At 39.3% G+C, this 14852-nt stretch overlaps 11 non-coding genes across 11 annotated transcripts; all 11 read left to right on the top strand.

Annotated features, from left to right (window-relative positions):
• Positions 1 to 3990: 3990 nt before the first annotated feature.
• On the top strand, positions 3991 to 4073 carry TRNAL-UAA (transfer RNA leucine (anticodon UAA)). The gene has a single exon. It is a non-coding gene; the product is annotated as a tRNA-Leu (tRNA).
• Positions 4074 to 5136: 1063 nt separating this feature from the next.
• On the top strand, positions 5137 to 5219 carry TRNAL-UAA (transfer RNA leucine (anticodon UAA)). Its single transcript has one exon. It is a non-coding gene; the product is annotated as a tRNA-Leu (tRNA).
• A 968-nt stretch (positions 5220 to 6187) lies between these two features.
• On the top strand, positions 6188 to 6270 carry TRNAL-UAA (transfer RNA leucine (anticodon UAA)). The gene has a single exon. It is a non-coding gene; the product is annotated as a tRNA-Leu (tRNA).
• A 967-nt stretch (positions 6271 to 7237) lies between these two features.
• On the top strand, positions 7238 to 7320 carry TRNAL-UAA (transfer RNA leucine (anticodon UAA)). The gene has a single exon. It is a non-coding gene; the product is annotated as a tRNA-Leu (tRNA).
• A 968-nt stretch (positions 7321 to 8288) lies between these two features.
• Positions 8289 to 8371, top strand: TRNAL-UAA (transfer RNA leucine (anticodon UAA)). The gene has a single exon. It is a non-coding gene; the product is annotated as a tRNA-Leu (tRNA).
• Positions 8372 to 9220: 849 nt separating this feature from the next.
• TRNAL-UAA (transfer RNA leucine (anticodon UAA)) lies at positions 9221 to 9303 on the top strand. The gene has a single exon. It is a non-coding gene; the product is annotated as a tRNA-Leu (tRNA).
• A 968-nt stretch (positions 9304 to 10271) lies between these two features.
• TRNAL-UAA (transfer RNA leucine (anticodon UAA)) lies at positions 10272 to 10354 on the top strand. Its single transcript has one exon. It is a non-coding gene; the product is annotated as a tRNA-Leu (tRNA).
• Positions 10355 to 11321: 967 nt separating this feature from the next.
• TRNAL-UAA (transfer RNA leucine (anticodon UAA)) lies at positions 11322 to 11404 on the top strand. The gene has a single exon. It is a non-coding gene; the product is annotated as a tRNA-Leu (tRNA).
• A 968-nt stretch (positions 11405 to 12372) lies between these two features.
• TRNAL-UAA (transfer RNA leucine (anticodon UAA)) lies at positions 12373 to 12455 on the top strand. The gene has a single exon. It is a non-coding gene; the product is annotated as a tRNA-Leu (tRNA).
• Positions 12456 to 13618: 1163 nt separating this feature from the next.
• On the top strand, positions 13619 to 13701 carry TRNAL-UAA (transfer RNA leucine (anticodon UAA)). Its single transcript has one exon. It is a non-coding gene; the product is annotated as a tRNA-Leu (tRNA).
• Positions 13702 to 14668: 967 nt separating this feature from the next.
• TRNAL-UAA (transfer RNA leucine (anticodon UAA)) lies at positions 14669 to 14751 on the top strand. The gene has a single exon. It is a non-coding gene; the product is annotated as a tRNA-Leu (tRNA).
• Positions 14752 to 14852: the final 101 nt, after the last annotated feature.

Consider the following 14852-nt stretch of genomic DNA (forward strand, 5'->3'; position numbering starts at 1 on the left):
TTGCCGGTGGCTGCAAAGGCAATCGGAGGGCTAATGCTTACCTCCCGATCAGCCTGTAACGGAATCCTCCTATGCCCCGTCGTCGGCGGGGCCCAGGAGGCTTCCGGTAACATCGGCAAGATGGCGCCGGCTCAGCTTCCGGCTAAGAAGCTGAGCCGGCGTCATCAGCAGTGGGTGTCCGCTGTATGTTACAGCGGACACCCTGATCTATCGCCAGGAACCGGAGCTAGCTCCGATTCCTGGCATTAACCCCTTCGATGCAGCGATCCATTGTGATCGCTGCATCCTAGAGGTTTGTAGAAAATCGGCAGCCTTGCCATGCGATGGCAAGGCTGGCGACTGCTACCATGGCAACAGGAGCCCTAACAATGGACTCCTGTCTGCCATTACGTAAGCTGATTAGGCCCCGCCCAGAGGCGGAGCCTGATCGGCTTGCTGTCAGTGAACAACTGACAGTTCCAATACATTGCACTACATAGGTAGTGCAATGTATTAGAACATCAAACAAATAGTTGGACATTCAAGTCCCCTAGTGGGACTAAAGAAAAGTGTAAAAAAAAAGTGTAAAAAAAGTAAAAATAAAAGTTGGAAAACATACAATAAAAGTTTCAAATAATAACACAAAACACAATCGCCCTTTTTCCCTTATAAGTCATTTATTATTGAAAAAAATAATAAAGCCATACATATTTGGTATCGCAGCGACCGTAACGACCTGAACTATAAAAATATTATGTTATTTATCCAGCGCAGTGAACGCCGTAAAAAAACAAACTCAAAAACACTGCCATAATTACTGTTTTTTTGGTCACTGTCTTCCAAAAATTGAAATAAAAAGTGATCAAAAAGTCGCATGTATCCAAAAATGGTACCGATAAAATCTATACCTCGTCTCGCAAAAAAACAAGCCCTCACACAGCTCCATCGATGAAAAAATGTAAAAGTTATGGCTCTCACAACTTGGCGACAGAAAAAATACATTCTCTTTCCAAAAGTAATTTTATTGTGCAAAAAGTTATAAAAAAGTTCTATAAATTTGGTATCGCCGGAATCGTACTGACCCGCAGAATAAAGGTAACATGTAGTTTATAACGTACGGTGAACGGTGTATATAAAAAAAAAAGTGGCACAAGCTGGGCATGACATATTTGACACTGAATTGGCATATCTAGGGAAACATTTTAATTTGTACCTTCCGCAGCGCAATCATTTATGGAAAAGACACGTGGGGTGAAAATGCACACTACACCTCTTAATAAATGCCTTATGGGGTGCAGTTTCCAAAATGGGGTCACTTCTCAGGGGTTTCTTTTATTATTTCACATCAAAGCCTCTGCAATTGTGAACCAATACTTTATAAGTCGCCAAATTAGGCCTCAATTTTACATGGTACTCTTTCACTCCTGAGCCCTGTCGAATGTCCAGGCAAAAGATTAGGGCCACATGTAGGGTGATTCTAAAACAGGGAAACACCGCATAATAATTGAGAGCTGTCTTGTTATGGTGGCACAAGCCGGGCACCACATATTGGCGTATCTAAGGAAAAATTCCCATTTTCATTCTCCCACATCGTGTGCACACGAATTTCTGCAAAACACCTGTGGGGTTAACATGCTCACTACACCCCTAGGTGAATACCTTGAGGGTGTTGTTTCCAAAATGGGGTCACTTCTGGGGGGGATCCACTGTTTTGGTCCCACAGGGACTTTGCAAATGCAACATAGCGACCAGAAACCAAATGCAGCAAAATCTGTACACCAAAAGCAAATGGCGCTCCTTCCCTTCTGAGCCCTGCCGTGTGCCCAAACAGCATTTTACGACCACGTGTGGGGTATTGCCGTACTCCAGAGAAGTTGCTTTACAAGCGTTGGGGTTCTTTTTTTCCTTTATTTGTTGAGAAAATTAAAAATTTGGAGCTAAAGCTACGTCTTATTGAAGAAAAAGGATTTTTTTTATTTTCACTGCCCAATTCTAATAAAATCTATGAAAAACTTGTGGGGGCAAAATGCTCACTACACCCCTAGATGGATTCCTCAAGGGGTGTCGTTTTCTCAATGGAGTCACTTTTTTGGCGTTTTCACTGTTTTGGTACCTAAGGGGCTTTGCAAATGCGACATGGCCTCCACAAACCATTCCTGCTAAATTTGAGCTCCAAAAGCCAAATGGCGCTCTTTCCCTTCTAAGCTCCGCCGTGTGTCCAAACATCCGTTTATAACCACATGTGGGGTATTGTTTTACTCGGGAGAAATTGCTTTACAAATGTTGTGGTGCTTTTTCTCCTTTACTCCTCGTGGAAATTAGAAAAAATTAGCTAAACCTACATAATCTTTGAAAGAATGACGATTTTTATTTTCACGGCCTACTTCCAATAATTTCTGCAAAAAACCTGCGGGGTCAAAATGCTCACTATACCCCTAGATAATTTCCTCAAGGGGTGTCGTTTCCAAAATGGGGTCACTTTTGGTGGAATTCCACTGTTTTGGCACCGAAAGAGCCCTTGAAACCTGACATGGTGCCTAAAATATTTTCTAATAAAAAGGAGGCCCAAAATCCACTGGGTGCTCCTTTGCTTCTGAGGCCGGTGCTTCAGTCCATTACCACACTAGGGCCACATGTGGGATATTTCTAAAAACTGCAGAATCTGGGCAATAAATATTGAGTTGCGTTTCTCTGGTAAAAACTTCTGTGTTACCAAAAAAATAGAATAAAAATGAATTTCTGCAAAAAAAAATGAAATTTGAAAATTTCACCTCTACGTTGCTTTAATTCCTGTGAAACGTTTAAAGGGTTAAGAAACTTTCTAAATGCTGTTTTGAATACTTTGAGGGGTGAAGATTTTAAAATGGGGTGACTTTTTGGCGGTTTCTAATATATAAGGCCCTAAAAGCCGCTTCACAACTGAACTGGCCCCTGTAAAAATAGCCTTTTGAAATTTTCTTGAAAATGTGAGAAATTGCTGCTAAAGTTCTAAGCCTTGTAACGTCCTAGAAAAATAAAAGGATGTTCAAAAAACGATGCCAATCTAAAGTAGACATATGGGGGATGTTAATTAGCAACAATTTTGTGTGGTATAAATGCCTGTCTTACAAGCAGATAAATTTACATTTAGAAAAATGCTAATTTTTGCAATTTTTCACTAAATTTTGGTGTTTTTCATTGAATTTATCGACCACATTTTTCCACTATCATAAAGTCCAATGTGTCACGAGAAAACAATCTCAGAATCGCTTTGATAGGTAAAAGCGTTCCGGAGTTATTACCACATAAAGTGAAATATGTCAGATTTGAAAAAATGGGTCTGGTCCTGAAGGCCAAAATGAGCTTGGTCCTGAAGGGGTTAAAAAGCATAAAAAGTCTTGTGTGTTTTTAAACTGGTGGAGTCTTACCACCGTCTACCATATCTGCTAGAGTTCCCTCACAATTTTTTGTACAGCTCTTGTGCGAATTGTGGTAAATTTAAAAAGCATAAAAAGTCTTGTGTGTTTTTAAACTGGTGGAGTCTTACCACCGTCTACCATCCATTTACCCATAGCGATATGTTGCTGTCACATTGACTTTACTTATGTGGTCATGGCATTAAAGAGATTAAAAAGAATTGGATACAGTCATAGAAGTCCTCGATATGTCATACACGACTTTTCAGGTCAATACCAAAAATACAGCCGATTTTCAATTAGTATCCATATGAGTTTGGGCTTCTGACTAGCGCAACCTCATAAAAAGCCAGAACATGGTGCATAGTGAGAAAATTACACAATATTCTACAGTTCATACCGCTTGAATTTATGCTCAAACTAGGATGGTCTTCATTGTTTTCTAAACTCATAAGGCTCACCTGCACTGGCGCTCTCCTGCACTGGCGCTCTCCTGCACTGGCGCTCTCCTGCACTGGCGCTCTCCTGCACTGGCGCTCTCCTGCACTGGCTCTCTCCTGCACTGGCTCTCTCCTGCACTGGCTCTCTCCTGCACTGGCTCTCAGCACCATATAACACCAGGATGGCTGAGTGGTTAAGGCGTTGGACTTAAGATCCAATGGATTTGGATCCACGTGGGTTCGAACCCCACTCCTTGTAAAAGTTTTAACCTACGGAGTTTCCTAAAAAAGAGCAGTCAGAGAATAATAAAAAAAGGATAGCTGTTGCACTTTATCGTGTCCTTTCTTATATAAGAAACCACGATTGAACTGTGGGGATGCCTGCAGAATAAACCCAAATTAAAAGCTCCTCCAATGTTTACGTTTCGACGTTCCTGTATTTTAAATGATAAATTGGTGAAATCTGATTTGGGCATGGGTAAGAGAGAATCTCAATATTATATTATTACTCAAATTAAGGGGTGTTTTCCAAGTTTGGGGTGTGTGAACAGGCTCTTTTGAGTATCCAATAAAGTGAAAACCTATAATATTAAACATTATTTAACTTGTAACTCTGACCATGGTGTATATCTGCTACAGTCCCCTCACAATTTTTTGTACAGCTCTTGTGCGAATTGTGGTAATTTTAAAAAGCATAAAAAGTCTTGTGTGTTTTTAAACTGGTGGAGTCTTACCACCGTCTACCATATCTGCTACAGTTCCCTCACAATTTTTTGTACAGCTCTTGTGCGAATTGTGGTAATTTTAAAAAGCATAAAAAGTCTTGTGTGTTTTTAAACTGGTGGAGCCTTACCACCGTCTACCATCCATTTACCCATAGCGATATGTTGCTGTCACATTGACTTTACTTATGTGGTCATGGCATTAAAGAGATTAAAAGGAATTGGATACAGTCATAGAAGACCTCAATATGTCATACACGACTTTTCAGGTCAATACCAAAAATACAGCCGATTTTCAATTAGTATCCATATGAGTTTGGGCTTCTGACTAGCGCGACCTCATAAAAAGCCAGAACATGGTGCATAGTGAGAAAATTCCACAATATTCTACAGTTCATACCGCTTGAATTTATGCTCAAACTAGGATGGTCTTCATTGTTTTCTAAACTCATAAGGCTCACCTGCACTGGCGCTCTCCTGCACTGGCGCTCTCCTGCACTGGCTCTCTCCTGCACTGGCTCTCTCCTGCACTGGCTCTCTCCTGCACTGGCTCTCTCCTGCACTGGCTCTCTTCTGCACTGGCTCTCAGCACCATATAACACCAGGATGGCCGAGTGGTTAAGGCGTTGGACTTAAGATCCAATGGATTTGGATCCACGTGGGTTTGAACCCCACTCCTGGTAAAAGTTTTAACCTACGGAGTTTCCTAAAAAAGAGCAGTCAGAGAATAATAAAAAACAGGATAAGTGTTGCACTTTATCGTGGCCTTTCTTATATAAGAAACCACGATTTAACTGTGGGGATGCCTGCAGAATAAACCCAAATTAAAAGCTCCTCCGTTGTTTTCGTTTCGACGTTCCTGTATTCTAAATGATAAATTGGTGAAATCTGATTTGGGCATGGGTAAGAGAGAATCTCAATATTATATTATTACTCAAATTAAGGGGTGTTTTCTAAGTTTGGGGTGTGTAAACAGGCTCTTTTGAGTATCCAATAAAGTGAAAACCTATGATATTAAACATTATTTAACTTGTAACTCTGACCATGTTGTATATCTGCTACAGTCCCCTCACAATTTTTTGTACAGCTCTTGTGCGAATTGTGGTAATTTTAAAAAGCATAAAAAGTCTTGTGTGTTTTTAAACTGGTGGAGTCTTACCACCGTCTACCATATCTGCTACAGTTCCCTCACAATTTTTTGTACAGCTCTTGTGCGAATTGTGGTAATTTTAAAAAGCATAAAAAGTCTTGTGTGTTTTTAAACTGGTGGAGTCTTACCACCGTCTACCATCCATTTACCCATAGCGATATGTTGCTGTCACATTGACTTTACTTATGTGGTCATGGCATTAAAGAGATTAAAAGGAATTGGATACAGTCATAGAAGTCCTCGATATGTCATACACGACTTTTCAGGTCAATACCAAAAATACAGCCGATTTTCAATTAGTATCCATATGAGTTTGGGCTTCTGACTAGCGCGACCTCATAAAAAGCCAGAACATGGTGCATAGTGAGAAAATTCCACAATATTCTACAGTTCATACCGCTTGAATTTATGCTCAAACTAGGATGGTCTTCATTGTTTTCTAAACTCATAAGGCTCACCTGCACTGGCGCTCTCCTGCATTGGCTCTCACCATCATATAACACCAGGATGGCCGAGTGGTTAAGGCGTTGGACTTAAGATCCAATGGATTTGTATCCACGTGGGTTCGAACCCCACTCCTGGTAAAAGTTTTAACCTACGGAGTTTCCTAAAAAAGAGCAGTCAGAGAATAATAAAAAACAGGATAAGTGTTGCACTTTATCGTGGCCTTTCTTATATAAGAAACCACAATTTAACTGTGGGGATGCCTGCAGAATAAACCCAAATTAAAAGCTCCTCCGTTGTTTTCGTTTCGACGTTCCTGTATTCTAAATGATAAATTGGTGAAATCTGATTTGGGCATGGGTAAGAGAGAATCTCAATATTATATTATTACTCAAATTAAGGGGTGTTTTCTAAGTTTGGGGTGTGTAAACAGGCTCTTTTGAGTATACAATAAAGTGAAAACCTACGATATTAAACATTATTTAACTTGTAACTCTGACCATGTTGTATATCTGCTACAGTCCCCTCACAATTTTTTGTACAGCTCTTGTGCGAATTGTGGTAATTTTAAAAAGCATAAAAAGTCTTGTGTGTTTTTAAACTGGTGGAGTCTTACCACCGTCTACCATATCTGCTACAGTTCCCTCACAATTTTTTGTACAGCTCTTGTGCGAATTGTGGTAATTTTAAAAAGCATAAAAAGTCTTGTGTGTTTTTAAACTGGTGGAGTCTTACCACCGTCTACCATCCATTTACCCATAGCGATATGTTGCTGTCACATTGACTTTACTTATGTGGTCATGGCATTAAAGAGATTAAAAGGAATTGGATACAGTCATAGAAGTCCTCGATATGTCATACACGACTTTTCAGGTCAATACCAAAAATACAGCCGATTTTCAATTAGTATCCATATGAGTTTGGGCTTCTGACTAGCACGACCTCATAAAAAGCCAGAACATGGTGCATAGTGAGAAAATTCCACAATATTCACAGTTCATACCGCTTGAATTTATGCTCAAACTAGGATGGTCTTCATTGTTTTCTAAACTCATAAGGCTCACCTGCACTGGCGCTCTCCTGCACTGGCTCTCACCACCATATAACACCAGGATGGCCGAGTGGTTAAGGCGTTGGACTTAAGATCCAATGGATTTGTATCCACGTGGGTTCGAACCCCACTCCTGGTAAAAGTTTTAACCTACGGAGTTTCCTAAAAAAGAGCAGTCAGAGAATAATAAAAAACAGGATAAGTGTTGCACTTTATCGTGGCCTTTCTTATATAAGAAACCACGATTTAACTGTGGGGATGCCTGCAGAATAAACCCAAATTAAAAGCTCCTCCGTTGTTTTCGTTTCGACGTTCCCGTATTCTAAATGATAAATTGGTGAAATCTGATTTGGGCATGGGTAAGAGAGAATCTCAATATTATATTATTACTCAAATTAAGGGGTGTTTTCTAAGTTTGGGGTGTGTAAACAGGCTCTTTTGAGTATCCAATAAAGTGAAAACCTATGATATTAAACATTATTTAACTTGTAACTCTGACCATGTTGTATGTCTGCTACAGTCCCCTCACAATTTTTTGTACAGCTCTTGTGCGAATTGTGGTAATTTTAAAAAGCATAAAAAGTCTTGTGTGTTTTTAAACTGGTGGAGTCTTACCACCGTCTACCATATCTGCTACAGTTCCCTCACAATTTTTTGTACAGCTCTTGTGCGAATTGTGGTAATTTTAAAAAGCATAAAAAGTCTTGTGTGTTTTTAAACTGGTGGAGTCTTACCACCGTCTACCATCCATTTACCCATAGCGATATGTTGCTGTCACATTGACTTTACTTATGTGGTCATGGCATTAAAGAGATTAAAAGGAATTGGATACAGTCATAGAAGTCCTCGATATGTCATACACGACTTTTCAGGTCAATACCAAAAATACAGCCGATTTTCAATTAGTATCCATATGAGTTTGGGCTTCTGACTAGCGCGACCTCATAAAAAGCCAGAACATGGTGCATAGTGAGAAAATTCCACAATATTCTACAGTTCATACCGCTTGAATTTATGCTCAAACTAGGATGGTCTTCATTGTTTTCTAAACTCATAAGGCTCACCTGCACTGGCGCTCTCCTGCATTGGCTCTCACCACCATGTAACACCAGGATGGCCGAGTGGTTAAGGCGTTGGACTTAAGATCCAATGGATTTGTATCCACGTGGGTTCGAACCCCACTCCTGGTAAAAGTTTTAACCTACGGAGTTTCCTAAAAAAGAGCAGTCAGAGAATAATAAAAAACAGGATAACTGTTGCACTTTATCGTGGCCTTTCTTATATAAGAAACCACGATTTAACTGTGGGGATGCCTGCAGAATAAAACCAAATTAAAAGCTCCTCCGTTGTTTTCGTTTCGACGTTCCTGTATTCTAAATGATAAATTGGTGAAATCTGATTTGGGCATGGGTAAGAGAGAATCTCAATATTATATTATTACTCAAATTAAGGGGTGTTTTCTAAGTTTGGGGTGTGTAAACAGGCTCTTTTGAGTATCCAATAAAGTGAAAACCTATGATATTAAACATTATTTAACTTGTAACTCTGACCATGTTGTATATCTGCTACAGTCCCCTCCCAATTTTTTGTACAGCTCTTGTGCGAATTGTGGTAATTTTAAAAAGCATAAAAAGTCTTGTGTGTTTTTAAACTGGTGGAGTCTTACCACCGTCTACCATCCATTTACCCATAGCGATATGTTGCTGTCACATTGACTTTACTTATGTGGTCATGGCATTAAAGAGATTAAAAGGAATTGGATACAGTCATAGAAGTCCTCGATATGTCATACACGACTTTTCAGGTCAATACCAAAAATACAGCCGATTTTCAATTAGTATCCATATGAGTTTGGGCTTCTGACTAGCGCGACCTCATAAAAAGCCAGAACATGGTGCATAGTGAGAAAATTCCACAATATTCTACAGTTCATACCGCTTGAATTTATGCTCAAACTAGGATGGTCTTCATTGTTTTCTAAACTCATAAGGCTCACCTGCACTGGCGCTCTCCTGCATTGGCTCTCACCACCATATAACACCAGGATGGCCGAGTGGTTAAGGCGTTGGACTTAAGATCCAATGGATTTGTATCCACGTGGTTTCGAACCCCACTCCTGGTAAAAGTTTTAACCTACGGAGTTTCCTAAAAAAGAGCAGTCAGAGAATAATAAAAAACAGGATAAGTGTTGCACTTTATCGTGGCCTTTCTTATATAAGAAACCACGATTTAACTGTGGGGATGCCTGCAGAATAAACCCAAATTAAAAGCTCCTCCGTTGTTTTCGTTTCGACGTTCCTGTATTCTAAATGATAAATTGGTGAAATCTGATTTGGGCATGGGTAAGAGAGAATCTCAATATTATATTATTACTCAAATTAAGGGGTGTTTTCTAAGTTTGGGGTGTGTAAACAGGCTCTTTTGAGTATCCAATAAAGTGAAAACCTATGATATTAAACATTATTTAACTTGTAACTCTGACCATGTTGTATGTCTGCTACAGTCCCCTCACAATTTTTTGTACAGCTCTTGTGCGAATTGTGGTAATTTTAAAAAGCATAAAAAGTCTTGTGTGTTTTTAAACTGGTGGAGTCTTACCACCGTCTACCATATCTGCTACAGTTCCCTCACAATTTTTTGTACAGCTCTTGTGCGAATTGTGGTAATTTTAAAAAGCATAAAAAGTCTTGTGTGTTTTTAAACTGGTGGAGTCTTACCACCGTCTACCATCCATTTACCCATAGCGATATGTTGCTGTCACATTGACTTTACTTATGTGGTCATGGCATTAAAGAGATTAAAAGGAATTGGATACAGTCATAGAAGTCCTCGATATGTCATACACGACTTTTCAGGTCAATACCAAAAATACAGCCGATTTTCAATTAGTATCCATATGAGTTTGGGCTTCTGACTAGCGCGACCTCATAAAAAGCCAGAACATGGTGCATAGTGAGAAAATTCCACAATATTCTACAGTTCATACCGCTTGAATTTATGCTCAAACTAGGATGGTCTTCATTGTTTTCTAAACTCATAAGGCTCACCTGCACTGGCGCTCTCCTGCATTGGCTCTCACCACCATGTAACACCAGGATGGCCGAGTGGTTAAGGCGTTGGACTTAAGATCCAATGGATTTGTATCCACGTGGGTTCGAACCCCACTCCTGGTAAAAGTTTTAACCTACGGAGTTTCCTAAAAAAGAGCAGTCAGAGAATAATAAAAAACAGGATAACTGTTGCACTTTATCGTGGCCTTTCTTATATAAGAAACCACGATTTAACTGTGGGGATGCCTGCAGAATAAAACCAAATTAAAAGCTCCTCCGTTGTTTTCGTTTCGACGTTCCTGTATTCTAAATGATAAATTGGTGAAATCTGATTTGGGCATGGGTAAGAGAGAATCTCAATATTATATTATTACTCAAATTAAGGGGTGTTTTCTAAGTTTGGGGTGTGTAAACAGGCTCTTTTGAGTATCCAATAAAGTGAAAACCTATGATATTAAACATTATTTAACTTGTAACTCTGACCATGTTGTATATCTGCTACAGTCCCCTCCCAATTTTTTGTACAGCTCTTGTGCGAATTGTGGTAATTTTAAAAAGCATAAAAAGTCTTGTGTGTTTTTAAACTGGTGGAGTCTTACCACCGTCTACCATATCTGCTACAGTTCCCTCACAATTTTTTGTACAGCTCTTGTGCGAATTGTGGTAATTTTAAAAAGCATAAAAAGTCTTATGTGTTTTTAAACTGGTGGAGTCTTACCACCGTCTACCATCCATTTACCCATAGCGATATGTTGCTGTCACATTGACTTTACTTATGTGGTCATGGCATTAAAGAGATTAAAAGGAATTGGATACAGTCATAGAAGTCCTCGATATGTCATACACGACTTTTCAGGTCAATACCAAAAATACAGCCGATTTTCAATTAGTATCCATATGAGTTTGGGCTTCTGACTAGCGCGACCTCATAAAAAGCCAGAACATGGTGCATAGTGAGAAAATTCCACAATATTCACAGTTCATACCGCTTGAATTTATGCTCAAACTAGGATGGTCTTCATTGTTTTCTAAACTCATAAGGCTCACCTGCACTGGCGCTCTCCTGCACTGGCTCTCACCACCATATAACACCAGGATGGCCGAGTGGTTAAGGCGTTGGACTTAAGATCCAATGGATTTCTATCCACGTGGGTTCGAACCCCACTCCTGGTAAAAGTTTTAACCTACGGAGTTTCCTAAAAAAGAGCAGTCAGAGAATAATAAAAAACAGGATAAGTGTTGCACTTTATCGTGGCCTTTCTTATATAAGAAACCACGATTTAACTGTGGGGATGCCTGCAGAATAAACCCAAATTAAAAGCTCCTCCGTTGTTTTCGTTTCGACGTTCCTGTATTCTAAATGATAAATTGGTGAAATCTGATTTGGGCATGGGTAAGAGAGAATCTCAATATTATATTATTACTCAAATTAAGGGGTGTTTTCTAAGTTTGGGGTGTGTAAACAGGCTCTTTTGAGTATCCAATAAAGTGAAAACCTATGATATTAAACATTATTTAACTTGTAACTCTGACCATGTTGTATATCTGCTACAGTCCCCTCACAATTTTTTGTACAGCTCTTGTGCGAATTGTGGTAATTTTAAAAAGCATAAAAAGTCTTGTGTGTTTTTAAACTGGTGGAGTCTTACCACCGTCTACCATATCTGCTACAGTTCCCTCACAATTTTTTGTACAGCTCTTGTGCGAATTGTGGTAATTTTAAAAAGCATAAAAAGTCTTGTGTGTTTTTAAACTGGTGGAGTCTTACCACCGTCTACCATCCATTTACCCATAGCGATATGTTGCTGTCACATTGACTTTACTTATGTGGTCATGGCATTAAAGAGATTAAAAGGAATTGGATACAGTCATAGAAGTCCTCGATATGTCATACACGACTTTTCAGGTCAATACCAAAAATACAGCCGATTTTCAATTAGTATCCATATGAGTTTGGGCTTCTGACTAGAGCGACCTCATAAAAAGCCAGAACATGGTGCATAGTGAGAAAATTCCACAATATTCTACAGTTCATACCGCTTGAATTTATGCTCAAACTAGGATGGTCTTCATTGTTTTCTAAACTCATAAGGCTCACCTGCACTGGCGCTCTCCTGCATTGGCTCTCACCACCATGTAACACCAGGATGGCCGAGTGGTTAAGGCGTTGGACTTAAGATCCAATGGATTTGTATCCACGTGGGTTCGAACCCGACTCCTGGTAAAAGTTTTAACCTACGGAGTTTCCTAAAAAAGAGCAGTCAGAGAATAATAAAAAACAGGATAACTGTTGCACTTTATCGTGGCCTTTTAACTGTGGGGATGCCTGCAGAATAAAACCAAATTAAAAGCTCCTCCGTTGTTTTCGTTTCGACGTTCCTGTATTCTAAATGATAAATTGGAACCCGACTCCTGGTAAATTGGAACCCGACTCCTGGTAAAAGTTTTAACCTACGGAGTTTCCTAAAAAAGAGCAGTCAGAGAATAATAAAAAACAGGATAACTGTTGCACTTTATCGTGGCCTTTTAACTGTGGGGATGCCTGCAGAATAAAACCAAATTAAAAGCTCCTCCGTTGTTTTCGTTTCGACGTTCCTGTATTCTAAATGATAAATTGGTGAAATCTGATTTGGGCATGGGTAAGAGAGAATCTCAATATTATATTATTACTCAAATTAAGGGGTGTTTTCTAAGTTTGGGGTGTGTAAACAGGCTCTTTTGAGTATCCAATAAAGTGAAAACCTATGATATTAAACATTATTTAACTTGTAACTCTGACCATGTTGTATATCTGCTACAGTCCCCTCACAATTTTTTGTACAGCTCTTGTGCGAATTGTGGTAATTTTAAAAAGCATAAAAAGTCTTGTGTGTTTTTAAACTGGTGGAGTCTTACCACCGTCTACCATATCTGCTACAGTTCCCTCACAATTTTTTGTACAGCTCTTGTGCGAATTGTGGTAATTTTAAAAAGCATAAAAAGTCTTGTGTGTTTTTAAACTGGTGGAGTCTTACCACCGTCTACCATCCATTTACCCATAGCGATATGTTGCTGTCACATTGACTTTACTTATGTGGTCATGGCATTAAAGAGATTAAAAGGAATTGGATACAGTCATAGAAGTCCTCGATATGTCATACACGACTTTTCAGGTCAATACCAAAAATACAGCCGATTTTCAATTAGTATCCATATGAGTTTGGGCTTCTGACTAGAGCGACCTCATAAAAAGCCAGAACATGGTGCATAGTGAGAAAATTCCACAATATTCTACAGTTCATACCGCTTGAATTTATGCTCAAACTAGGATGGTCTTCATTGTTTTCTAAACTCATAAGGCTCACCTGCACTGGCGCTCTCCTGCATTGGCTCTCACCACCATGTAACACCAGGATGGCCGAGTGGTTAAGGCGTTGGACTTAAGATCCAATGGATTTGTATCCACGTGGGTTCGAACCCCACTCCTGGTAAAAGTTTTAACCTACGGAGTTTCCTAAAAAAGAGCAGTCAGAGAATAATAAAAAACAGGATAAGTGTTGCACTTTATCGTGGCCTTTCTTATATAAGAAACCACGATTTAACTGTGGGGATGCCTGCAGAATAAACCCAAATTAAAAGCTCCTCCGTTGTTTTCGTTTCGACGTTCCTGTATTCTAAATGATAAATTGGTGAAATCTGATTTGGGCATGGGTAAGAGAGAATCTCAATATTATATTATTACTCAAATTAAGGGGTGTTTTCTAAGTTTGGGGTGTGTAAACAGGCTCTTTTGAGTATCCAATAAAGTGAAAACCTATGATATTAAACATTATTTAACTTGTAACTCTGACCATGTTGTATATCTGCTACAGTCCCCTCACAATTTTTTGTACAGCTCTTGTGCGAATTGTGGTAATTTTAAAAAGCATAAAAAGTCTTGTGTGTTTTTAAACTGGTGGAGTCTTACCACCGTCTACCATATCTGCTACAGTTCCCTCACAATTTTTTGTACAGCTCTTGTGCGAATTGTGGTAATTTTAAAAAGCATAAAAAGTCTTGTGTGTTTTTAAACTGGTGGAGTCTTACCACCGTCTACCATCCATTTACCCATAGCGATATGTTGCTGTCACATTGACTTTACTTATGTGGTCATGGCATTAAAGAGATTAAAAGGAATTGGATACAGTCATAGAAGTCCTCGATATGTCATACACGACTTTTCAGGTCAATACCAAAAATACAGCCGATTTTCAATTAGTATCCATATGAGTTTGGGCTTCTGACTAGCACGACCTCATAAAAAGCCAGAACATGGTGCATAGTGAGAAAATTCCACAATATTCACAGTTCATACCGCTTGAATTTATGCTCAAACTAGGATGGTCTTCATTGTTTTCTAAACTCATAAGGCTCACCTGCACTGGCGCTCTCCTGCACTGGCTCTCACCACCATATAACACCAGGATGGCCGAGTGGTTAAGGCGTTGGACTTAAGATCCAATGGATTTGTATCCACGTGGGTTCGAACCCCACTCCTGGTAAAAGTTTTAACCTACGGAGTTTCCTAAAAAAGAGCAGTCAGAGAATAATAAAAAACAGGATAAGTGTTGCACTTTATCGTGGCCTTTCTTATATAAGAAAC

This window comes from Rhinoderma darwinii, chromosome 4, assembly GCF_050947455.1.
Source record: "Rhinoderma darwinii isolate aRhiDar2 chromosome 4, aRhiDar2.hap1, whole genome shotgun sequence".
In the NCBI taxonomy this organism is placed as follows: domain Eukaryota; kingdom Metazoa; phylum Chordata; class Amphibia; order Anura; family Rhinodermatidae; genus Rhinoderma; species Rhinoderma darwinii.